The sequence below is a fragment of the Tachypleus tridentatus genome, chromosome 12, assembly GCF_004210375.1.
Source record: "Tachypleus tridentatus isolate NWPU-2018 chromosome 12, ASM421037v1, whole genome shotgun sequence".
In the NCBI taxonomy this organism is placed as follows: Eukaryota; Metazoa; Arthropoda; class Merostomata; order Xiphosura; family Limulidae; genus Tachypleus; species Tachypleus tridentatus.
The window spans coordinates 97,791,372-97,817,807 of NC_134836.1; the positions used below are offsets into that span (position 1 = coordinate 97,791,372).

Here is a 26,436-nt window from a genome sequence, read left to right on the forward strand (position 1 = left end):
TCCTTGATGATGAATGGGATCCAGCATCTTTAAGACCGAGATCCTTGCAGAGCCATAGACCAGTGATCTATAGTCGAGTTTCGATTGAATACGAGCACAATATATCTTAGCATAGAACATTGATCCACTCTCCAAGTGGTGGAAGAAAGGACACGAAGAATCTTCAGCACTCATGTACATTTGATCCGTAGTTGCTTGATGTATGGTATAAAAGTCAGTTTACAATCAAAGATAAGACCCAAGAACTTTGTCTCAGGGACCACAGGCAGCACACTTCACCAATACAGAGCTCAGGATCAGGGTGAATACCCAACTGGCAGCAAAGGTGCATGCAAACGATCTTAGAGAAGTTAAAGCCATTTGCTCTTGTCCATTTCAGTAAACAATTGAGGGCAGTCTGTATCTGCTACTAAATATACCTCATGTTCGACAACTGACATAAGATGTGAAAGTTGTAGGCATAGAGTCTGTTTGCAACAGTAAGAGGGAGTTGTTCAGTGATGGCATTTATCTTTATACTGAAAAGTGTGACATTCAAAACACAGCCTTGAGGGACTTCAAGTTCCTATAGAAAATAACGGGAAAGTGTCGAACCCACACGAATTTGGAATCTCCTGTCCATTAAAATTTTTTAAAATAAAAATGGGCAAATGGCCACGTAACCCATATATATGGAGGTCTCATAAAATCCCATACCTCCATGTTGATCATAAGCTTTCTCAATGTCAAAGAATATTGATACAAGATGTTGTTTGACGTTTCAAGTCGAATCAGATGGTCCATGGTGGAGCACTGTTGTCGGAACCCACACTGGATGGGCGAGAGGAGGTTGTTTGAAAGCGATGTAGTGCGAGAGTGTGGGATACCTATGAAAAGTATCCCAGGCCAGTTTCTGAGCCTTCCATGCCATATGGCAGGCAGCATTTCATCATGGACGAGGATATCGTGGAAAATGTGTCGAGGTTTTAGGAATACATTGAGCAGCTGTCTGTATAATACAATCAGTTACTACTGCCACACAGTCGTCTATTGATGGCTTACAGAACGAAAGTAGGATGGGTCAGAGCCACTGCAATTGCTGCAATGAGGGTCCATTTCACACTCATAGGCATCGTGGTCCTTGCCACCACAACGAGCCCAAGTCAAGGAACCATGACAGGGTGTCTTCGAGTGACCGAACTGCTGACATTGGAAACATCTGAGAGGGTTTGGAATGTATGGCCGTGCCTTGCAATTAAGATAACATGTCTTGATGGTGGCAGGTGAACGTGGTGATGTAAATGTCGGAATGAGGACATTGGTCAGCATCATAATTCCATCTTTACGAGTGGAAATATGCCTTACTGCAGAAACTACTTGAGTGGAGAAACCAGCGAGAATCTCTGTTCTTCAAATCCCTCTCAGCAATAACTCCTCCTGATGAATTCAAAGTAGCATGAGGCATAACCTCAATAGGTATATCCCCAATCGCCTTTGAATGCAAGAGGAGTTCACTGTGTTGAGATGTGGATGTTTCCACCAAGATGTCACCAAATCGAAGCTTCTTTATTGACTTTGGAGAGCCAGCAAGTCCCTCTAGTCCCTTCTGAATGAAAAAGGGAGACAATTTCCCTAAACGTTTGTCTGAAAGAGAATGTAGGATAACAAAATGAGGTACAGATGTTACAGATATTGAAGGCTGTTGTTCAGAATCTTCAAGACATGGTTATTTACCTATGGAATGTTTTTTTTTTCACTATTTAAGTTTTTATTTGAAGGATCCATAATAAAAAATACTATTTCTGTGCCCACTTACCCCACCCACCATGGAACCCTACGAGATGACGCACTATAATGTCAAACAAGGACATTGCAGCAACGCCAGGGTTTCGTGAGCATTATACCCAAACACCAACATCAGATACAATGTCCACAACACTTGATGAGGACATCCAGCACTGGTACTTGGTTGGACACTCAACCACCAGATCCTTCACCTCCATTTCATAGATCACCACGCACGAGAAACACGAGGGTAGATGTTTAGATCCCAGAGAAGGTAAACTGAAAGAACAGAACCTTCTCCGGGAGGTCCCCTCACCACGTACAGGAATCCACATCGAGGGGGTGAAAGTTGGGAACTTTAGAGAAATGATATGAAAATGTGGTGAAATAAACAAAAATTAAATTAAAATATTAACTATTGACTTTTTATCGCTTTCATAGTACCTTCTTCATGGTTACAACTTCTCTGTTGAATTCAAATGGATCCTAAATAATATATAAATTATTTTTGTTTCCCTCCATTTTGAAAGTAACATTTTCTCATTTTTTAGACGCATACAAACACATTGGTTTACTCACCTTCTTCACAGATTTACATTATATCTACTGGAAAACGTTAAAAAACAACAACAAATAAAACTGCACTCAGCCTGACACCTATTACAAGTTTAAAAAAGAAGACCAAGAGGCTACCTTTTATATAAATGAATGTTTTACGATTGAATTTAGGAAACAATTAGTTTATAAGATCTTGTTTTTCACAGTTAGTATTTGTTTGCCAAGGAAACGTGAGAAACAGTAGATCACATCAGTTGAGTAACTTTTCTTGGATGTCATCCATACTTACTGCAGAGAAGAACATAGTATTTTGGTTGGAGAGTTCATACAAATAAAAATGTTTTATCAAGACATTCTGCAAAATAGTTGACGTTAAATTGCAAATGTGTGATGTTAAAATAATATGATAATTAAAAGGATTTACGAAAAGGGAAGTATCTCGTTTAGCTCCAGCTGGAAGACAAAACAAAACATCGAATATACTTAGCCCTCGCTCCACTCGCTATTCTAGACGTTCTCATGGATGAACAACACAAGTTATTTTCATAACAAATCCTTTTCGTTATCTATTTATTTCAAATGTGTTTTGTAAATAATAATCTATTTGTGTTAATACTTTTAGTAATCATCATACTGGGTTCACCTTTTATGTATTTTTGTTAATCATAGTTTTAAATTCATTATTTCTTCTCTTTTTTTTAATCTAATAAAGAAACAAGTTAATTCCCCATGATGTTGGTTAACACCGACATCATCATCCATTGTTCATCTTACTACCAAGCGAAATTTTACTTCCAGTGAACTTAAATATAAAAGTATATTCATTTCTCACTGCTTCGATTTAAATATATTATGTTGGAACTTAATTAAATACTAGTAAATTAAAAATCCACCTATTAATCAAAGTGCAAAAAAAAACCAGATCGGGGTCTATGTATGAAAATACAATTTTAAAAAGAGTTTGAAAACTAGTTACTTTAGTTCCTGTAACCTAGATCTGTCGATTAGTAGGATGTGAACATTTCCGCCCCAAAGAAATACTCAAGTTATAGCTTTTTACTTACCAAAAGCGTCCGAGTAGTTTACCACATGAAATTCAGGAAAATAATATTTAAAAAAGAGAGAGAGGGAAAGATAAACAATTCAAGCCAGGACTCGAGCCTTAAGATACGAGTTTCAACTGCTGGTAAACTAAACAGTTAATCCACAAAACACAGAGCACTGACATGTGTCATCTGGCTAAAAATTCTTCACAGAAACACACGGGTTTGGATTTACTTGGAACACATGTTGTAACCCTCCCCCGTCCTCCTCCGCTATCGAACTGTAACTCTGTTATAGCTTTCTATATAGTCTCTAATCCGTGTCCATGCAGGTCGTAAACTCGTTCCCAACTCGCTTTGTAATGGAAAACTGACTAGAGTTGTAGCGATGTGTGTGTGTTATCTATCTGCTCAATGACACCAATAGCAAACAATACGGGTACGATCTCTTCAAAATTACTTAAGTTTGAGTTCCCTCTTTATGGTCGCCATTCATCCAATAAACTCTTCTGAGGGGAAAAACAAGCTCTTTAGAAGACCGAGAACTTTTTCTTAAAGCACGCTGGAAAAACTAGAAAAAATTTTTTTATGATCAATTAAGATTATTCTGAATTATGTTTCATCACCGATACAGTGGCAGCAGACCAAAATTCAAGAAAGGTTTATTTCATGTACGACCAGTAGAGGTCGCTTCTAGTCATTTTTCATTACCAAATCATTCTGTGTATTAAAGAAAATGAATTTTGCTGAAATGGAGGCAGGTGACACAAACATTAGCCTTTCTCGTGAACACTTGAAGTTTGTGAACACTGATGACAAACAAACAAGTGAATTTCATACAAACACACATACAAGAACGAAAATGCAAAAAAAAAGGAACCATTAAAAATAATCACATACGGCTTCGTTTACGCTAGAAAATTATTATTGTCTTGTATAGAGTGGCGAAATACTCAGATAGAGCCTGAAATGCCGTATCAAGACGAAACAAAGCCAGAATTCCGTAAAAATCTGGTCCACATGTCGAATGAATTGCTTAAACCTATCTTATTAATAAGCAACCGTTGGAACTTCTACAAACACCTAAATGTTTCCTAGACGTTTGGGTTTGAGTGTGTTTTTTTTATTTTGCGCAAAGCTACACGAGGGCTATCTGCGCTGGCTGTCCCTAATTGAGCAGTGTAAGACTAGAGGGAAGACAGCTAGTCATCACCACCCACCGCCAACTCTTGGGCTACTCTTACCAACGAATAGTGGGATTGATCGTGACATTATAACGTCCCCACGGCTGAAAGGGCGAACATGTTTGGTGTAACGGGGATTCGAACCCACGACTTTTATCAGATTACGAGTCAAGCGCCCTATCTAGCCATGCCGGGCAGACGTTTGGGAACAAATGTTATCAGGCCTATATTTATTAACTACGAACATAAATAAATTTATACTTTGTATGAATATTTAAGCTTCTATCATATGCTACAGAATCTGATGACCAAATTATTATTAATATAGTTATATTCATCACGCAGTTTACTTCGTACTGATATTAAAATTTAAATTATACATACCTTGCAAGGTGATGCTGTGGTGTGTGTGTGTGTGTGTGTGTGTGTGTGTGTGTGTGTTTCTTATAGCAAAACCACATCGGGCTATCTACTGTGTCCACTGAGAGGTATCAAACCCTGATTTTAGCGTTGTAAATCCGAAGATTTTTTCTAAACGATCCTTTTGTAAATGCCTCAGCTAATTCATGTTTCATATAAATACATATATTGACACTTTTGGCAGTAACTACAAACTTAAATGTCACACAAGAACCAAATCACGTATTGACTCCTTCGTATGTGAGAAAAGTCTACAATGAAAATACTGTGAGTGAATCTAATATCTTCATGAGAGGATATTATGTTGGTAGAATATAGTCCTTTAAAAACACGCATTATAACTATCTCCAATAATAACAAAATCTGACTTTCCTGGCAATTACATTTTAGCTAGTTGTGGTCTTGTGCTTAACGTCCGATCTGTGAATCTAAGGATTCATGGTTCACACCCCCTTGCACAAGACCACATTGCGCTCTTTGAAGGTGTTGGCGATTGTCAAATACCATTGTTCAGTCAGACAAGAGAAACTTAAGGGTTGGCGGTGGACATTGTTGAATATCTGGTTTTCCGTTAGTGCATCAGTTCCATATTATGAAATACAATACGCAGAAAGCATTGTGTAGCTTTACGCGAAACTTTTGAAACACGCAAAACAGTCTCCATTTACGATATGTACAAACCACTTTAATAAGGTTATCCATGCAGTTTTTTTCAAATTTTTCCTAACTACTTTAAATGCAATCGCAATAGGAGAAAGCTGCAAGACTCTGTAAAAAGACAAGTGTTGTTTGCGTGCAAATATTGAAGAAAAAACAAAACCTGGGAAGTGTTTGTTTATTTTTCATATTACTTAATAAATCAGTTTTATGAACAATACTAAAAACCAAAATTTTGCATTCGGAAACTTCCCCACGAAATCAGTCTCAATGTTTGAAGGAACACTTCACCGTGTGCCCCAACTGCAGGGACACGTTGTTGTTTATCTCCAGTAATTTGCAACATGCTTTATCGTTAGGTGATACGAATATTATCATTTTCACTCTATGATAGTCTTATCACACGTTTATATATTTTCATACTTTTAACTCTCGTACTTTAGTTAGTCCACGAACATGAAAACTAGAAAGGCCAAAATTCGTATTAATCAACCTTATTCGACAAAATCTTCAGAATACAGTAGGGTTAAAGAGAGAGAGGTATTCAAGGCAGGGGAAGAGAACATAGAATTCAACACGTATACTCCAAGAGGGACAGACATTTACTACAGAATCCAGCTGAGACTTCTTTGAGAAATATCTTTTGAATAATACCAAATTGTGACCTTATAATCAATATAGTACGGTCAGGTTATGCGTAAGTAGATTTATCACAATGGAGGAAAATAAACAACTTTGCAGGTACCTTTTTGGGCATGTAAAACCTATTTGTTATGGTACATGAAATTTTCACGCACAGTGTGAATCAAAACACTTAATAATAAAACTTTGAAGTATTTACGTATGCAAGCAATGGCTATACATTCGGAGCACTATTATGAACATTATTGTGATTTGTTTGTTTTTAACTTTGAACCCTGAAGAATCAGAAGGCATACATCTGGTTTCGATCTGTGAAGGATTCGCAATGTACCGTGTGTAAAGTCTCGTCTATATTTTACCCAAGCCTAAACTTTGAGCGTTATTTTTCCATTTCTGGCCTCTGTAAAAATGCGTTTTGCACTTTGGGATCGTGAGTGCGCTACAAGGAGGGTCAAATCTCACGATTCCGTCACAGAAACGTATTCTAAGAGTTAATGCGGGTAGTGTTGACTAGCTATCACTCTTCTAGTCTATCATTTCAAAGTTACAAAAAGCTGTGCCCAGTTTTTGTGAAGTTTCGACCGAAAATATGAAACGACTTATGAAGAATTAAAGAAAAACGCCTTCTATGTGATACAACTTGTTAGCAAAGATGAAGCAACTGTCTTTGAATTTATAAGCATTTAAGAAATGAAGCCCTTCAAAATGATTTGTTTTATATTAATTCCTTTGGCGCCTACCAGGACAATCCCTAGGGCTAAGATCTTTATTTGAAGAACACATGATAGATAGCTTAACGGTCAGAAGACATTATTGTTACGGAGAGTTTAGGAGAATATCATTATCTATGTCTGAAAAAATTTAAACTGATAGAGAAAAAAAAGTTAAGAATATGCGAAACACATACCGACGCAGCTTTGATATAGAAACAAAAAATATATAAATTGTGATGTTACACACACACACAGCGATATCACCTTGGATATACAGACTTTTATACAAAAATCATAACATTCGCAGGACAATGTAGAATACACAAAGTTGGAATTAAATATACGGTCGTTTTGAATTAGAAAATAATTTCAAAACAAAAATAGTTTATTTAAACGGTAAATAGTCTTCTTTCTTTCCGGATACTTCATGTGTTATTATAGATTATACAAGTTACTTGTATAGCATACACAAGTGAATCTAGAAATAGAAGAGCTCATAATGTTGATTAATGTGTTTATTTCCTATGAACCGGCCCGACATGGCCAAGTGGGTTAAGGCATTCGACTCGTAATCTGAGGGTCGCGAGTTCGAATTCCCGTCCCGCCAACCTTGTTCGCCCCCTTTCAGCCGTGGGGGCGTGAAAATGGGGCAGTCATTCCCATTATTCGTTGGTAAATTAGGGACGGCTAACGCAGATAGCCCTTGAGTAGCTTTGCGCGAAATTCAAAAAAACAAACAATGTACATTTCTTTTCTGTTTCAAAAACAGGCCCACTTCACCTAGCTGAATTTCTCTACGTTTATTTATTTTGAGAATTTCACTTTTGGGTATGATGCTGTTTAGGCCAGGTATGACCAGGTGGTTAGGGTGCTCGACTGGTAATCTGAGGGTCGCGGATTCGAATCCCCGTCACATCAAACATGCTCACACTTTCAGCCGTGGAGACTTATAATGTAACGGTCAATCCCGCTACTCGTTGGTTAAATAGCAGCCCAAGAGTTGGCGGTGGGTGGTGATGACTAGCTGCCTTCCCTTTCGCCTTACACTGCTAAATTAGGGACGGCTAACGCGAAATTCAAAAACAAACAAATTTCCCATTAAACTACGGTTTATAAAAAGTAGTGCAATTGAGACACTTTTTACATTCAGCACTCAATTTATTAAAATGAAAAAAAACACATAGAAATTTAAATAATTCTTATGCTTGAAAAATATTTTATAGTTGGTATAGAACAAATGGTAGGTGTATAGGGCTGTAAATAAAAGAAATTGTTTCACATAATTCCAACGTGATAATAGAATGCTTGGTTACGTGCAACGTGATGAGTGAGGTACTACATTTTTCAATGAACCATATCTTTGCTTGGGCTGCATCAAAGCTATGTCAGTTTGTACAAGCGAATAATCGTTCAAGTGACATCGCTGAAAGTTAAACCTCGCTTACCTAAGTAACAAACATACCTCAGTAGAATTTGGTTCAGTAATTACGAGGGTGATGTTAACCGAACGATATCAGGTCCATAATTAGCTAAGATTGTTTTTTTTAAAGAATCAAAATAACTTGTATTATTATATTATCGCGTGCAGGAATTCTCTCAGTGTGTTCATAATAGGATTTCCTAAACAACGGGTTACTTATTGTCAATGAAACGTATATCTTGTTTGATCCGCTCTGAATCAACGCCTCATGAGCCACGCTTGTCTTAATTTGGAAGCATGCTCAGACATCGATCTTGAGCGTATCGTATCTCAACAAACCTCCGTCGAAAATAAACTACGAATTCCTTACCAAAACTAACAACTAAATACTAGTTTATCTATAGAAGTATTCCGTACCAGTTATACCTTCAACGATGCCTCAAATTACAGAAACTTCACTTCTGATAGGCTACTTAACTATTCAACGTCATCGTTCTCGGCACCAATAGAACCTTCTTCATTAAAACTTGTATTAAGTTACTTAACTACACTGATATCTGTCATCAAAACTTCTTCCCCAGGTTATCTACGCAAGTCATTCAGTGCTAGTTTTACTATTTTTTAACATATGTGGAACCAAATTTTTTAAATAACTTTTATCAGTGGCATATCCAGGATAAACTGACGGAGTTTTCAAATCACGTCAGCTCCTCATGGCATCGCAGAGTGCAAACACAAATGGTACGCGATCAAATAGATTTCAGAGAAGATATTAAAAGAAATTACAAGAAACTGAGACAGTCATCACAAAGAAACATTAACTTGAATTTTGATAATGAGAGATAAAATTGAGAACTATTAAAACCACTGTTTGAGAACATGCTATATATTATTGTCAAGTAAAAAAAAAAACGTTGTAGTAAATAGATATACGGTTGTATTTGCCTAACTTGGAAAGCTTACAAAAAAGTTTTTATAAATCAAATTTATACGAGTATAACATGTCAATGAACTTTTTTTTTAAGAACGGAAACACTATTATAGTTAATTAAGTCAAACCAAATAAAAGAGTACTTCACGAACGGCGTTTTTTTATAAAATGTTATTGCTCCATATTTTCTTGAAATGATCTGCCTGCCTACACTTTGTACAAATTTGTTTTTCGGGTGAAAATAGGGTTAGTGAAAATGTGAGTCTTGATAAAGTGACAAATTTACTTTTTCAACTTGAAAGTAAATATTTAATGCTTAACTCAGAAGTTAGTTTGTATACCGTGTAGATAAAGAAATACAAGTTTCACTTGTGATAGATTTATACATTTTTAACGTCTATATTCAACCTTTATGAGTCAGTGATGCTATTTAGAAATAAGTTTACAATGAGATAGCGATGTCGTCGTTCCTGAACAACTTCTGCGATGTTTTAATTTTACTTATCAAGATTTATTACAAATTCACAACATATTATTTTATTACCTTAGTTTAAAACAGGTTAAATGCAAAATACATTTGGTACGACATTAACTAGTCTTACCTTAAGAAGCACGAGATCATAATCCTTAGGTCGAGTTACTTTACGTGAACTTGAATTACACTAGGCTTCGGCGTGAAGAAATAAAACTAATTGGGTCGTCCCTAAATTTAGTGTTATTGTTGATTTATTAAACTTACTGATTTAAAAGAAGTCTCAACCCTTGAACTTTTTCACCTTATCACGTTTAAGACTGACAACGCCCTTACTCCTAACTAGTACTGCCGTAATTTCGAGAGTCCATCAGCTTGCTTCAAATCTCTCGACCCGTACGCAGACTCGCTCGATCTACTCTTTACAAGGTTCAAGTAATACATACCTCCACCAGCCAAGCCGACTTGACAGCCTGGTACACGATTTCGTCAAAGCGTGGCGCCACCCGAATCGTTCTACGAGATGGTGTGGAATTACGCGCATATATTGGACGTTTGACAAACGCCTAGTGAAAGCAGCTGATTGGCAAACAGCACTGAATGTTGTCCTGATTGGTGAGAAGCGAATGACGAACTGTGTCTCCATTAGTTGAAGATAATAAGACAACTTGATGCGTAATTCATACTATTGTACTTCTTTAATTAAAATATTTTGAGTGTCATTTTACGATTTCGACAAAAATCGTCTTTATCTATATTGACAGTGCGAAAAATTATACCATAAAATATCTGTTTTCCCAAAACCAGAATAGGAATGCAACCAAATATAAACTTGTCTTAGAACAGTGTTTGTTGTTTTTCATATTTTTTCGTTGGAAAAGTAAAAATTCCAGCCGCAACCAGTTCGAATAATAAAAACAAGTTAACACACAGCTAAAAGTAAAAAATTACTCATGAAAAACTATTTTTTTATAACAGAATACGTATAGGTAAGTAGGAAATATGATAAAAAAAAAAGAAGGTACTATTTTTCTCGCAGCTCTGCATGGCCAGGTGAGTTAAGGCGTTCGATTCGTAATCTGAGGGTCGCGGGTTCGAATCCCTGTCGTACTAAACATGCTTACCCTCTCAGCCGTGGGGGGCGTTATAATGTGAGAGTCAATCCCACTATTCGTTAGTAAAAGAGGAGCCCAAGAGTTGGTGGTGGTGAGTAGCTGCCTTCCCTCTAGTCTTACACTGCTAAATTAGGGACGGCTAGCGCAGATAGCCCTCATGTAGCTTTACGCGAGAAACAGAGTACTTTTCTTTAATTTTTACTCCGTTTTCTTAGTTCCTTTTTTTGTCTTTCTGTTTAATACAACGTGGATACTTTCACTGTTATCAATATTCTTTGGCCGTAATTTTACTTTATTTGTCGGTTATTGAAGACAGATAAAACAGAAAAAAAAATACTTTGTTCGTTTCATCTTTTGATAATTATTGTTGATTGTTAAATATTAATTTTACTAATACGGTAAACTAGCATCCTTAAAGTATTAACCCGTCATCTGTACAGTAAAGCTGGAGTTAGTGTGTAAAATTTATATAAAGAACTTATTAAAACTTAGAACACGGATACGGATAAAATATTGTTATGTTTTTAACACAAAAACAATTGAAATATTACAGCAAGGTATAATACTTTAGAGTAAATATTACTATTTTGGTTTGGGCATCCAACCTGGTAATGGTATAATAAACTAGTAGAATTATACTGATATATTTTAACGCTATTGTACTTACGAAGTAAGCGTTAAACTGGACAAAACAATAACGTGATTCAAACAATTTTTCTACGAGGTTCATGTAACTTTTTATCGACTGCGGGTTACCATAACCTATTGTCTTGAGCATCGAACTGGGAACATACCCAACTGTACCCATGATTCTTCTCATAATCTTAACCGGCTGCCCATTACAACCCTCTAATCAGAACTTTTAACACAAATATCGATGATATAAAAGGCTAGAGTAATATAGAATGATTTTGTTACGATTACAACTTAGAATTGTGCAAGACGTTTATTGGTTGGTTGTTGCCATGACGTCAGAAAGTTCTTCTGATAACATTTAATTTTAACATTTCCGTCATGCTTTTAAATTAAAATAAAATTACAACAAACCTTGGTTTCTTTGTCTGGCACTGACTGTTGAGGCGATTCGCCGCACATTACAACTATGTAAATTAATCTCGTTCACTAACCACTTACTAGATTTATTGTTCTGATTTGATTTGCACACAAACAACAGGAATCCTCGATCGATGTTGGCGCTAAGTTGGATCAAACGAATGAAAGTTCTTCTTTTCACGGAAAACCAGTACTTCGTCATTCAAGTTTCGACATAATGAAGGGTGAGCGTTACTCGTATAAAATTATATATTGCGAAAGCATTACACGCAGTTGACTTCAGTCAGCTGAAATATTGTGATGAAATGGTCATCTATGCGAACCATATTTTTATTATTTTAAATTTTGGTATTGTTTCTCTTTATCAATAGCTTCCGATAAGAGCATCCTGCGTATCAGTTGCTAAACAGTAGAGTGTGTTTTTCTTATAGCAAAGCCACATTAGGCTATCTGCTGAGTCCACAGAGGGGAATCGAACAGTATAGTCATGTAATCATACGTTCCTTATGTTTCTGTTTATAAAGATTAAAATGCACTGTTTCTTCAGTTGGGTACCCTTATTAATAAAGGATGTATCAAAGTCCACACACTAAAAGGATTTTAAAATGCAAAAAAAAAATAAAAAAATATCGTACTTGGCGTAATACTAATTCAGAAATTTTACTTTTTTCTCCGTATTATTACTGCTACTAAAATATTTAGGCCCCGCATGGCCAAGTGGAAAATAAAAACTTGTAAGGGTTAGAGGGCATTGATTGGGTTGTTCAACAGTTTCATAATCAAATACATTAACTTAATTCGACCAGTTGATTTCTCTACAAAATCGCGTACTAGCTTAAACTGTAAGAGTTTAACAGTCACTGCTTTACCATGTAGTCCTAACAAACTGATCTAGTTGTTCCTTTTGCCCGTCAGCCGATTTTCTTTTTCTTTCTTTTTTTTTTTTAACCACGGGATTTACGAGCACACACCTGCGCCCTCTATTGTAATACCACCCCCGCACATATTTCATTCAGTGACATGCGTAGAAAAGGTTGTCGTTGGTTACGACAGTTTTCTATGCGCGGAAGGCTACTAACGATCGTTAGAAGTACGAAAGACCAGTTTTGTAACAAAAGTTCTACTTCCAAACTTTTTTCCAACAAAAGTTCTACTTCCAAACTAAGCTTGCTTTTAGACTATCGAAAGATAATTTTCGAAAAGAACTCGCAGATTCTTTGTTAAGAGACTGTCAGTCGTTCTCCGTGTTCTAAACAAAGTTGATTTTCTCTCTCGTCTTCCTTGTTTTCTTTTCTTTTTTCTCGTAGGTTCTGCCTTCAAAGACCAAACAGTTTTACAAACATGTGGGTTTCTATTTAACATGGCGATAAGCAAAACAAGTGTATACATGAGGATAATATAAAAATTCTAGCAGTCTTTAAAACATTTCCATCTGTTTTACTTCAGTCCTACGTTTAAGTGTACAGTGAATACAAAAATTATATTAATGTCGATAATTGAAGTAGATTAGAGAAAAAAAATAGCCTATTATTATATCTTTTAGTAATATTAAATAATTATGAATAAAACACGCATTCCTAGCACGTCTGCCACGTGCTTTGTAATCATGGTAACGTTTGTTTGTTTAGCGCAAAACTATATAATATACAATGCTGTATGTGCTTCGACCACTATAGATTTTGGCCTTGTAAGTTCATGAGCTTATAGCTGGCTCACTGAGTGATGCACTTGGGGTAAAGCTTAACAAATCAAAGTTGTATTAATCAATGTAATATAAATAATGTAACACAACTAAAGATTCACACCAAACATGCTCGTTCTTTCAGCCGTTGGGGCGTTATAACGTTACAGTCAATCCCACAATTCGTTAGTAAAATAGTAGTCCAAGAGATGGCGGTTGGTGGTGATGACTAGCTGCCTTTCCCTCTAGTCTTACACTGCTAAATTAGGGACGGCTAGCGCAGATAGCTTTGCGCAAAATGCAAAACAAATCAAACCGCTGCCCACTAAATCGAGCTTGATTCGGCACTACGAATGAAACATGTTAAGTTGTGTAGAAATGGTAAGGCAATATAAAATAATCAGCGAAAATGCCTTCGGTTTATTTTTGGAAGCGAACATTTCAGAGTTTCTAGATATAGTTATACTGTGGTGAATTTCCGTGTTTCACTCAAGATGCCGCAAAATCAAATTGGTCATCGATTATACACACCATTTGAAAACGTATCACCAGCAACAATGAAGCTAACAAATTGAGACAGATCAGCCAAGACACCTTTTTTATGTTCACTATCACACAGTTTAACAATGCATTTATGGTTGGCTGTACACAAAAAAAAATAAAAATAAAAAATAGAAGAGACCGCATAAAGTTTGACCTTCCACAACAAGGCCTGTTCTTCTTTTTTTTTTTCACCATATCATGTTACGCACTCTTATGATAACGTGACAGGTAACATTCAACGCTTTGCTTCACCCAACAGGGGCTTTTTTACCGGCACAATGGGTGGGTTTCCTGAGGCAGAAGACTCCGGTAAGTTCATTCTGAATATATATAACTTTAAAGCACAAAACTGTTAAACACGTGAGCGCGTGTTCAATATTCTTTCTTTTCGGAACAACACCATCAAAAGATTTGTTAGAACCATTACAGAATAGTGTATCCATCCCTGCTGTAATCATTATTTTGTTTCTAAGAAAATAAACTGGTTTATCAGGTTAACATTGTATTTATTTAATTCGCAATTTAAATCACCTTTATGTGTGGGTGCTTCATAATATTCTCCCCACCCCAATATTTATATAATGACACTTTGCAACTGCATTGTAAATGAGATCACAATGTTCCATTAAAAATTGTAAAATCTAGCATATATTCACTGTATAATTTCTAACCGTGGCGCTGCACATAAAAACCAAGGAACGATGATTTCCGAGTAACCATCATAAGTCTGTTTGTTTTTTTATCATCGTTGAAGGGGAAGCTGAATGGGAGAGGGTAACACTAATAATAAATCCGTTCTGTGAAAGCGTGAGCAAAACTGTTTCAAATAATAAATTCATTATTTAGATACAGCTTGATAACTAACTAATTACTATACACACGTGAAACACTTGGCTGTTAACGAGTGGTTTATCAGCAATCGGAACTAAATGTGTTAGCGTATATTAACTGTGTAATCTTTTAACATATATTAACATATAGATCTGCGATAAACCCAGTGGCTGAAACTACGTGGAAGTCAAAGAGTGATCACGTGACGAATCTCGTTTGTTTGTTTTTTATTTCGCTCAAAGCTACACGACGGCTATCTGCGCTAGCCGTCCGTAATTTATCAGTGTAAGGCAGCATGTCATCACCATCCACTGCCAACTCTTGGGCTACACTTTTACCAAGGAATAGTGGGATTGACCGTAACTTTATAATGCTCCCACGGTTGAAAGGACGAGCATGTTTGGTGTGACGGGTATTTGAACCCGCGATCCACGGATTACGAGTTGAACGCCTTAACGCACCTGGTCATGCCGGACCCATTTTAAACTTAAGATGTTTGTTTTGGAATTTCGCACAAAGCTACTCGAGGGCTATCTGTGCTAGCCGTCCCTAATTTAACGGTGTAAGACTAGAGGGAAGGCAGCTAGTCATCACCACCCACCGCCAACTCTTGGGCTACTCTTTTACCAACGAATAGTGGGATTGACCGTCACATTATACGCCCCCACGGCTGGGAGGGCGAGCATGTTTAGCGCGACGCGGGCGCGAACCCGTGACCCTCAAATTACGAGTCGTACGCCTTACGTGCTTGGCCATGCCAGGCCTTATTAAACTTAAGAACAAATCATAATTAGAAATGTTTGTGCTAAGCTTTAATCATGTTTCACTATTCAAACTCTTCTGTTTTAAGCCATATTTAAGGTAACATTAATTAAAGTGTAAAATCAGTCGGAAAGACTGGAAAAAAACAATGGACCAGAAAAATAATTGCACTTGACTTTTTCTTTCCAGCATTTGGAATATGTATTGTGCCAGAAAGATGCACTTTAATTTAGCGACAACCATAAGTAAGAAATATATACCAAAAATGTGCTTTTTCGGATAGCTGTGACTAAGAAACTTAACAATACAGCTTGGGATTGGCTGAACATGATAGAAACAAAAAGCCTCTTTTTGCTTAAGTTGCTTTTTCCTCCTGTGTTTTATCACTATAAAATATTATATTTATCACCCTAGTGCTAGTCCTAACAAGTATAAGGGAAGGCTATTCGACCCCGAGTTGTCTAGTTATACAAGAGAAAACGTTTTTCTTCTCACCACCTGGTGGCGCAACAATATCTACCCTCCTCCCTAATATAATATTTCATTTTTAGTCGCGCGAGCAGATTATTGGTTGCACGTGCGGTTAAAAAGGTCGCGTGGAAGAACTTTAGGAAGTCTCTCCTCTTCTTCCCCAACTCTGGACTGTGACACTTTCACTAACTAACTTACCCATGTACAACTGTGTTACATATATGGTTAGAAAAAAAATGACTAACAATACCTAGGATCACTCCCCTCACCATAAACCGTGGTTCCACAAGACATTTCACAATTTGGAAGAAACCATCTGCAGTCCCCACTACGTCCTACCCCCTCTATTATGAACTTATTACTGACATGTGTTTTTTTTTCATCGGAACTAATAATATTAATTTTACTATATTTCTTTCTTTTCTCTGTTCTTTCTTTTAAAACGAAATGTCAGGTACGTTTTGTTTTGTTTTGTTTTTTGCATTTTCGTAATCTTCTGCGAGGGTGTTTAGCTTCTCTTCATTGAACAAAATGATACACAAATAGTTTCCAATGTAGAAATATTTATCAAGAAATACCTTTAGTCTCTCCGGCCAGGTAGGCTAATGTGGTCGACTCGTAATTTGAGGGTCGCGGGTTCGAATCCCGGTCGCACCAAACATGTTCATTCTTTCAGCGGTGGGGGCGTTATAATGTTAAGGTATATCCCACTGTTCGTTGGTAAAAGAGTAGCCCAAGAGTTGGCGGTGAGTGGTGATGACTAGCTGACTTCCCTCTAGTCTTACACTGCTAAACTGGGGATGGCTAGTACATATAGCCCTCGTGTAGCTTTGCACGAATTTCAAAAACAAACAAACCTTTATTCTCTAATTTTGTCTGGAGAAATAAATACTAGAAGTGAACCGTTATCTATCTATACCTTATATGACAAAATAGTAACATATTTGTAATGGCAAATTCAACGGACATTATACACTGATATATTTTTTTCAGGTACTGTGCAGTAAACTGTTTAAATATGTACATATCTTTACGTATAATTCAATATGTAAGACAGTAATGCTTAACTGAAATAAAATGTCGGTATCCTTTGACCCTGAAGTCTACCCTTCATTGTTTATGCACCAAAATTGCTTGTGGGTTCATGACTTTCTTGATCATAAGGCCCTTATTAAAACATACAATTACTACCAATGTCCCGTCTGTTTTTTAAGCTCAAAATAAGTGAAATTACCCAATTTGTTTTGTCATCTTTTCACGCTGAATGGTAAAAGAAAAAACGTGAAATTATTAGTTCGTTTTTGAATTTCGTGTAAAGCTACTCGAGGACTATCTACTCTAGCCGTCCCTAATTTAGCAGTGTAAGACTAGAGAGAAGGCAGCTAATCAACACCACTCACCGCCAACTCTTGGGCTACTCTTTTACCAACGAACAGTGGGATTAATTTTCACTTTATAACGCCCCCACCACTGAAAGGGCGAACATGTTTGGTGCGACCGGGATTCGAACCCGCGACCCTCAGGTTACGAGTCGACCACTTTAGCCCACCTGGTCGTGCAGGGCCGACAAGGTGAATTCATTGAACGTATTAGAAGTGTACTGGTATTAAAGGACGGAAAATTAGGGATAATAAAAAAGGAAGTTTTCATTCTCCAACTGTGATGTTAACAAGTTTACAGAGTTATATTACTGATAAACTGACTTTAAGAAACATGACACTATATGTTAGTAACAGATAAACAACGTATACTCACTTTTACTGAATTTCTAGTTTTCTGATTTCAGGTGAAATGTCATTACTTCTTCAGAGACAGTGTCACATCTCATGCCCAAGAAGGTTCTCCAGGACTAAATTTGTTTGAAAACATATTCAAAACCTGTCTCTCCTTGTCATCGGTGCAGTTTTAATATTTAATACGATTATTTTTAAGTTATACTGTTAAATATAATTTAATGTAACCTCTAATGACACATCAACGAATTATATTTGTGAAAAGCTTTCTTTAAATAATTGAAATCAATAGAGAAACTTGGGGATCAATTCGCAGAATAAATTTTCGAAGAATGACATTATTGAAGTTAAGCAGCAAAAGCATTCGCGTCGCGAATGTAGCGCTATAAACTTGAAAATCTGTGGCAACGTAAATAGCAAGTTTATTTGTTAAGTGATATCAAAGAAGAGCTCTTTAAGCCGTGAATTATCAGAAAAATGTCTTACACATAGTTTAAAACTATCAGGTTTAAGAAAAGACAGACTCTTCAAAGTATTATTAAGCTAAAGATAAAAGCTTCTTAATCAGTGTTCTTTGACTATAAACAGAAAACTGTGGTGTTCCCAGACCAAAAATTAAATGTGTGAGTGTATTAGTAGTTCCTCTAGCTGCTGGCAGAGGGCCTGTATATTACTTTTGTCAAGTATCAGCTAAAATTAATGTTAGGTAACCACAGTTAGAAATTTCGTGTTGCTGTGCGTCAGGCGGTGAGTTTGTTTAAGTTTCACCACACTACAGATAAGAGTTTGTTACTCAATGTTACGAAGTTACAGCCGGTTTGTATATATTAGCGATGCCTAGTACATACTTTTCTTCAATACAATAAACGTCTCCTATATACATGCTAAAGTAATGCGTTCTTTCAAAATTGGAAAGAGATTTATATGAGCCATAATTCACATTGCTTACTGATGCCACTGGGATTCAAGCGTACGTTACTGATCTAAGGGAAAACTGGACTTAAAAAACAGGGTCGTGTCGCCTCACTTCGCCGCCAGCTTTGTCATTGAAATAAGTAAAAGTAGGCAAACACAGACACGCCAGCTTCCTAACATTAAATGTGATTCATATTAGCCAGTCACACCAGAGTCTTCGCGTATATGTTACGCTACACCCCAATATTGTAATGCAACACACATTATGTCAAGTTTCAAACGAAACTAAAAGTAAAATGGTTTTCAATTAAAAGTATGAGCATTTCTCATATATATATATTATACATGTGAACAGGCATAGAAAACTTACACTACACATAAAATAAATAAACAAGATTAAAAATAACACTATAAGCAAACTATACGATATTCCTTTTCTCAGGATAAATAACACTAAGAAAATATGAAGGTATTCGGTCCTACAAGATGCTACATTTTCCTACTAATAAAATATAAAGGATTATAGAGACGTGTCTACCAACTGCTAAAGTTTCCTATTAACAAAGTGTAATGAATGATATGGATGGTTCTACCATTTGCTACACTTTCATACTAACAAAGTGACAGGGATGATTGAGACAGGTTTACAAACTAATATACTTTCCTATTAACAAAGTGAAAAGATTGATCTAGACGGATCTATTTTCAGTGTGTTTGGGTGTTTTTTCTTATAGCAAAGTCACATCGGGCTATCTGCTGAGTCCACCGAGGGGAATCGAACCCCTGAATTTAGCGTTGTAAATCCGTAAACTTACCGCTGTACAGCGGAGGACTATTTTTAGTGATTTTGGCTCAAATGTTTTTACAGGTTTAACAAAAACGAAACAAATGCTGTTTTTGCCTTTTAAAGTTCCCAATTTCACATTAATCACTTTCATTTTGCTTTTAAAGCTGGCTAGAGAAAATAATGTTTACTACTTTCTATCATAATAAACTGATTTATTCATACTGCAGATTTCCCAAATATATTTTACCATAAAGGGACCAACCATAACACTTGTCACAAAAATATCCCCAACGCATTAGCTTCTTCGAATGATCTGAGTGAGTTTACAACTATGTGTGTAATTATATATGTATGTTCCACAAATCCTTACTTAATTTTAATGTGATTTTGTTTGTTTGTTTTTAATTTTCGCGAAAAGCTATACGACGGCTATCTGCACTAACCGTCCTTAATTTACTAGTGCAAGACTAGAGGGAAGGAAGCTAGTCATCACCACCAACCGCCAACTCTTGGGCTACTCTTTTACCAACGAATAGTGGGATTAACTAGCACATTATAACGCCCCCACAGTTGAAAGGGCGAGCTTGTTTGGTGTGACGGGGATTCAAACCCGTGACCCTCAAATTACGAGTCGAGTGCCTTAACCACCTGGCCATGCCGCGCCTGTACGTTTGTTAAAGTGCCTACCATTTTACTCTAAAAAACAGAGTTCTTCAAGAGACAAACAATCACATTTACAGTTTAGTTTTATGCTGGAATACAGTGACTTACAATGGTAGGGTGGGCTCATTCTCCTGTTTTCATAATTTTATGCCTCAAAATGTCCCTTTTTGGCACTCATAAAAATTATCCACTACCACTAAAAGACACACCTGATTCCACATCTTGATTTCTGTGGATTAAGAAAAAGGGTTTCAAGTTTAAAATGAGGGTCTTTATATCTCTATACTAAAAAAAGTGATATGCTATTAAGTGTTCATGCGCACGAATTTAGTAGAATTTTTTTTAAAATTCAAAAGTGTTAATAAGACTAATAGAATAGGAACAAAAAGAGGGTGTGTTTGATTTAGGTTGAGTTTCTATCTTTTGTATAACCCACGTTCCTCATAGTTTACCCTAACCCCCCCCAAAAAAAAACAAAACAAAAAAAAACCAAAAAAAAAAAACAAACCTGAACAGCATTCTATATATTGGCGTAGTTATCTATGTTGCACCCAAGGCACCCACTCACTTTCATGGAGGCGTTCATAACAGTAACAACAGTGGTTAAGGACTCCCGTGTAAACTTTCTCCACAGGTTCCAAGAGCTCTAGTTGCGCCTCTGAGCAATTACAGGTGAAAACAACTAGGTCATAGACTCCTGTGGTTCGGGTATAGTCGTTTCTAAATTCGAATACCAACCAGAGGGAGGACAGCCAGCCATCAGCATCCGCCGCCACAAAGGTTTCGTTTGATGTTTTGAATCGAACATGGGGTTTGATTGTCACTTTTATAACGCAATAACAGCTAAATTTGGGGAATGTGTTCGGCGACATCACGTCTCGAACTCCCGGCCCTTCGACATACAACAGGAAAAACAAACCACTACTGGTCTCGCCTATCTTCTTAATATAATAATGGCAACTGAAAGAGTCAAAACCCAAATTCAACGTTTTCTCTTTTAGTATGATATACAAATCTAAGGTCGTAACGACAACGATCATACTATTTTATTCCATTTCATGACTTATCCACTCTAGTCATAAAGTCTAATATTAAACCCACTTAAAAACTTTGGTAAAGCTTATATGTTAATCATAAAAATGAATTATATCCAGTTATAAGATGTACTTGTACAAATTTTACTGTGTGATCAGTAAAGAGCAGTTATATGGAATAATAAACCGATTTTATGTATATAAACTCACCACTCAGAAAAGAACAGAAACATGAAGCATGTTTTTTTATTAGTTCGACCTCATATGTATAAATGTCTGGACAATTGTCGTTACTTGTATTTAATTTCTAGTTATGAATATAATATTCTGGTTGTGTTTGTGGTTCCGAAATAACTGAGTTTCACTTTTAATCATTTTCTGGTTTTGTTTAATTCTCTGCCAACCTAAACATCTTAGTTCTGAAAATTGTTTTTGGTTATGTTTATTGCTCTGGCACCGTTAGGTTTTCACATCTAGTTCCGAGTACCTGTATCATTTTCTGGTTGTGTTAATTGTTCTGAGATCGTCGTGTGGTTCTTAGTACCTTTGTTTGGTTGTGTTTATTGTTCTCCAGTATTGTACTCACTTCCTATTTTGCGTATTATTTATTACATTATTTTCATTTTCCTCTCTGAGTAGAAAATTTAACCTTATTCTTTAATTTTGGGTACCATTTGTCTTCAATTGTTCATGTCGTTTTGATGGCTTGAGCCTAAAATCTGGTTGAAATACTTCTTTTTTTGTAGTATTATTTTTAATTTCGAATTACTTTCTGGTTCAAACGTTTTTTGTTGTTTTTTTTGCTTTATCCATTATTACTGGCTATGAATTTTCAGACTATTATTCTTTGTTTGTTTTCCAGCTTTTAGGATAATCTCTGATGTAGTATTTGTATTTGTGGCAAAGTTACTAGGGATGTGTACCGTCGTCCTAAGTTTGAACTACTTATCTCACCAGTTGAAAGGCAACCAGTCAACATTATCCTGTCACACACACTAAGGAATTGACTGTCTTATGACGAGTCCACAGCAGAGTTCAGGAAATATTTTGTTGTACTGCATGGATTCGAAACCAACTCTGAAAACCAGAGTTCTTCCACAGGGCTAACCTACTGGTTCATATCCAGTTCTGTCTACGACGATTACTTTTGTTTCAGTTGATTTTGTTTCTCTACCTTTTGTCTATGGTTTTGATTATTATTTTGCTATTTTAACTTTTCTCTAAAATTTTGATGTGTTTTGTGACTTGAAGCCTTATATCTGGTTTGTATTATCGTTTTATGGCTTTAAATGTTACGTTAAGTTTTATATCCGGATGTGGCTATTTTTGGTTTGAATCTCAACTTTTGTTTTTGATTATATGGCGAGACTTTCTTTTTACGAAAAATAAAGACCCAATATTTTAACAGTTGCACAAACTTTCGTTTGTGATTGTACGATGTGACACTTTACGCACAATAGGTTAGATTATTTTCACAATTACGTAAATTTTCCTGACTATACTATGTGACTTTTTTTTACACAATAGATCCCAATATTTTGGCAGTTATATAGAATATCAAGTATCAGGAATTTACAGCTCACACTTGAAGCCCATAAGTGGCTGTTTTGTTCTTATGCCAACTTCTTGTTCTAAGAAAGGAAAGAGGGTGTAAAAGTGTTATTAAACCGTGGGAAAATACTCCATATGACACATGTTCTAGGCTGTTGAACGAAGACCTCAGCACTCCTATAAAAATGACCATTGGTCGTCATGGACAAAGGCTATTTTCTTCTCTTGAGTGTCCATCTTACTTCCGGTGCAGGATTTACAAACGCTAGCCATTGTTAATAGGTTTTCTTGTTTACTGTTGTAGGAACGGAGAAAAGTTAAAAAGAAAGTATTTTCTCGATAAACACCCATAAATATCGTATTATTGCGTCAGTTCCAGAAGGCAGATTTATTACGCAACTCACAATGACTTAAAATTATTTTTAGAATTCTCAGTTTCCTGTTTGTCCCACACAACTTCTTACCAAACACTTAGAATTTCCTTTGGCTTTTTAAAAACCTTTTTCTTGGTTTTTAAGAAATACATTTTGGTATTAAATTTAGCTTGATAAGTTTTAAAGAAATTCGCAAAATAATATCAACGTTTGAACAAATACATTTTGTATCTCCTTAGATGGGTAATACTAAACCGGTTTTTTTAAAAAAAAATTATTTAAATTGGAAAAATAGCAGCACATATCTGTCGTTTTTTTAAAATCTGTATAAGTGTATGCCAATGATAATCGGAACTGTAAACCTAAATCTGATTTTTATGTTTATATTACGACGGAAGGAAACGATATTGTTGCTATGGCAGTACTCGTATTAATACAGTCAATATTAACAACAAAGACCTAACAAGAACTATAATTTAGTTTTAACAATTAGCCCTTTATTACCAACATGAGAACAAAGAAACAAAAACGCACGAGAATCAAACCATAATCGCTCGCAGTTCACACAGCCCGTGCTTTGAAAATCCCAGGACTGCGGTTTTGGTTATAAATAATTACTAATCATAGTAATCTGCTACATAAAGTAGAATTAAAAACGGCTCGGCATGACCAGGTGGGTTAAGGCGTGCGACTCGTAATGTGAGGGTCGCGGGTTCGCATTCCCGTCACACCAAACATGCTTGCCTTTTCAGCTGTGGGGGCGTTATAAATGTGACGGTCAATCCCACTATTCGTTGGTAAAAGAGTAGCCCAAGAGTTGGCGGTGGGTGGTGATGACTAGCTGCCTTCCCTCTAGTCTTACACTGCTAAATTAGGGACGGCTAGCACAGATAGCCCTCGAGTAGCCTTGCGCGAAATTCAAAACAAACAAACAATTATTAGAATGCACTGCTTCATTAGCCTGCTACACTAGACGTTTTAATTTTGGTCGTAATGCTAATAGTATCTCACGAGATTTATTGTATCAAATTAACATGCTAAGCTAACAATTGAATATTTTCTTCCTAATAATAAAATATAATAAAATATTATATATTAAAGATTTTAACCAGTCCTGTTATTAAACTAAATGAAAGATTGGAATATAACATTACCCACAATAAACATAAAAAAAAAGTGTTTACTTTACACACTATCACCGATTGATTGCCTATTCCTAAAGAAGTCAAACAGAGAAGGAAACATTTCCGTAAATACGATTTATCTGAAATACCTTCTCTCTAGTGTATTAGTTCAAAACTGGAGCCGTCTATGTAAAATAATACTTCGTGCTAAAATTCTGACACAATCTTTCAACACTGGGATTTATATGAATTTGTTTTGTAATGTATATCATTTTACAGAGCACTTTCTTTAGATGTTTTCTAAACAAATAATAGTTTTAATTCAGCGCAAAAGTATGGGGCGTTGTTATTAAGATAAAGGGTATTTTCAATTCGAGAAATCTTCACAGTATCCTCTGAGAAGAAGGACAGCTAATATAATTTGTTAGAAAATTAATACAAGTTAATATGCATAACTTTAATACGCGCATTTCTATGAAACTTGAATTCTAATTACTTACTGATTTAAAAGTACATACAAGTCAGACATTTTTGGGATAGATTTGACTATCATCTGCGTAATTTCCCTTTTCCTCGTTAAAACAGCAAGTTTACCTAAAATATTTTATCATCCTTTACAACTAGATCAATGATACAGCTCCTGCTTCCATGCTTTATTTAATAATGTAAAACGAAGTATTTTCCTAGTGAGCAGAAAAGTCACTCACGCCAACTACGTCATTTCACCCAGACTTTCTCCAAAATGAGCGAAACCACTCCACTTTATAGCTAGTTCCGCTACAAAACAACAGTTGATGGGTCATTTCTTAGCACGTGACACATCTTCCTCTCAAACCCACTCCGATGGCCAGTGGTCCATAGAGAACTGTGGTGGAAGGAGGAAGAATGATTTGTTAGTGTGACCAGTGTCCAGCGCTTCTTGTTTTACCCTTGTATCGAAGAAGTCATCTTACATCCGATGTTGATAGTCGTGAGGTCATTACACTAATTACCTCTGGAACTTAATGGATTTTACTGTATGATGAGGGAAAACATTTTTGGTTAATCACTTCCTCGAATGATTGTGTTTGTTAAATTAAGAAAGCGTGTTGAACGAAAACTCTGTGTTCGTCAGCAGTTTAAAATTTAGTCTGTGAGACTGAGAAGCAATACGAGTGCAAACATCACACTGGACTTTTGGTTTTTGTAAGTTCCTAACCTGGAAGAACCTTAAATATAGTCTATACAAGAACTGAAGTATAACGTTTAGTCATAGAACGTATATTCCAGCTGAACGTTTACAAAGAACGTGCTGTTTCACGTAAATTCAAATGGAAGGTAACAGTTTCTACAAGACAAATAAACCTAGAAAAGCAGTCACGATAAACAGTATAACAAAATAAATAACTTTGGAACGTCTATGTCACAGCCTGTAAGTATAATCAAGTGAAGAAGTTCAACGACCTCTAAAAGAAAACAAGGCGATTAGAATTTATATACAAAACTAAGTTTCGTCGTGAAAATCCTTGGTGCTAAAGTCATTAAAATGACAAAAATAAATAAAAACAAAATCATAAAAAACACCTTTTCATTAATATCAGCTGTTTCTCATTCCAAATCATTGATATTGAACCTATTACCCCTCATTATGTTCTGTAGGACACTCCATTACTCAACATACCACTAAATGTGTCGTCATAACACTTCAGACCTAAGGTTACTGGATGACTTTCATAGTTTAAAGTCTGAATTGAAATACGTATGCCCATAGTTCGTTCACTGCCCCTATTAAAGAAATTTAGTGTGAACACACTTCTTTCCAGCTCCACCTAGGTACAGCAATCACAAAATTATTCATGCTCCATCTCTTAAATAATATCATCTGAACTGGTATAGTTACAGGATGTCTAATATCAATGATACACACACGATCGAGATGCCTTAGCTTGCGTTACCAGTCAGTGACGCAAATAACATTCTACAAATGGCAGGAAAGTATGTATTCAACTTTGTCTT

The 26,436-nt window shown here is 36.1% G+C and overlaps 1 protein-coding gene across 3 annotated transcripts in view; it reads right to left on the reverse strand.

The window, feature by feature from the left end:
* LOC143234109 (uncharacterized) overlaps positions 1–26,436 on the reverse strand; it is a 66,962-nt gene that overhangs the window by 18,075 nt on the left and 22,451 nt on the right. The window contains exon 1 of one of the 3 annotated variants that reach the window (XM_076471183.1): positions 10,251–10,383. The exons of 1 other annotated variant lie outside the window; for it this stretch is intronic. The gene's annotated coding sequence lies outside the window, so the exon portion shown is untranslated. One more of the 3 variants, XM_076471182.1, reaches the window with a different exon arrangement.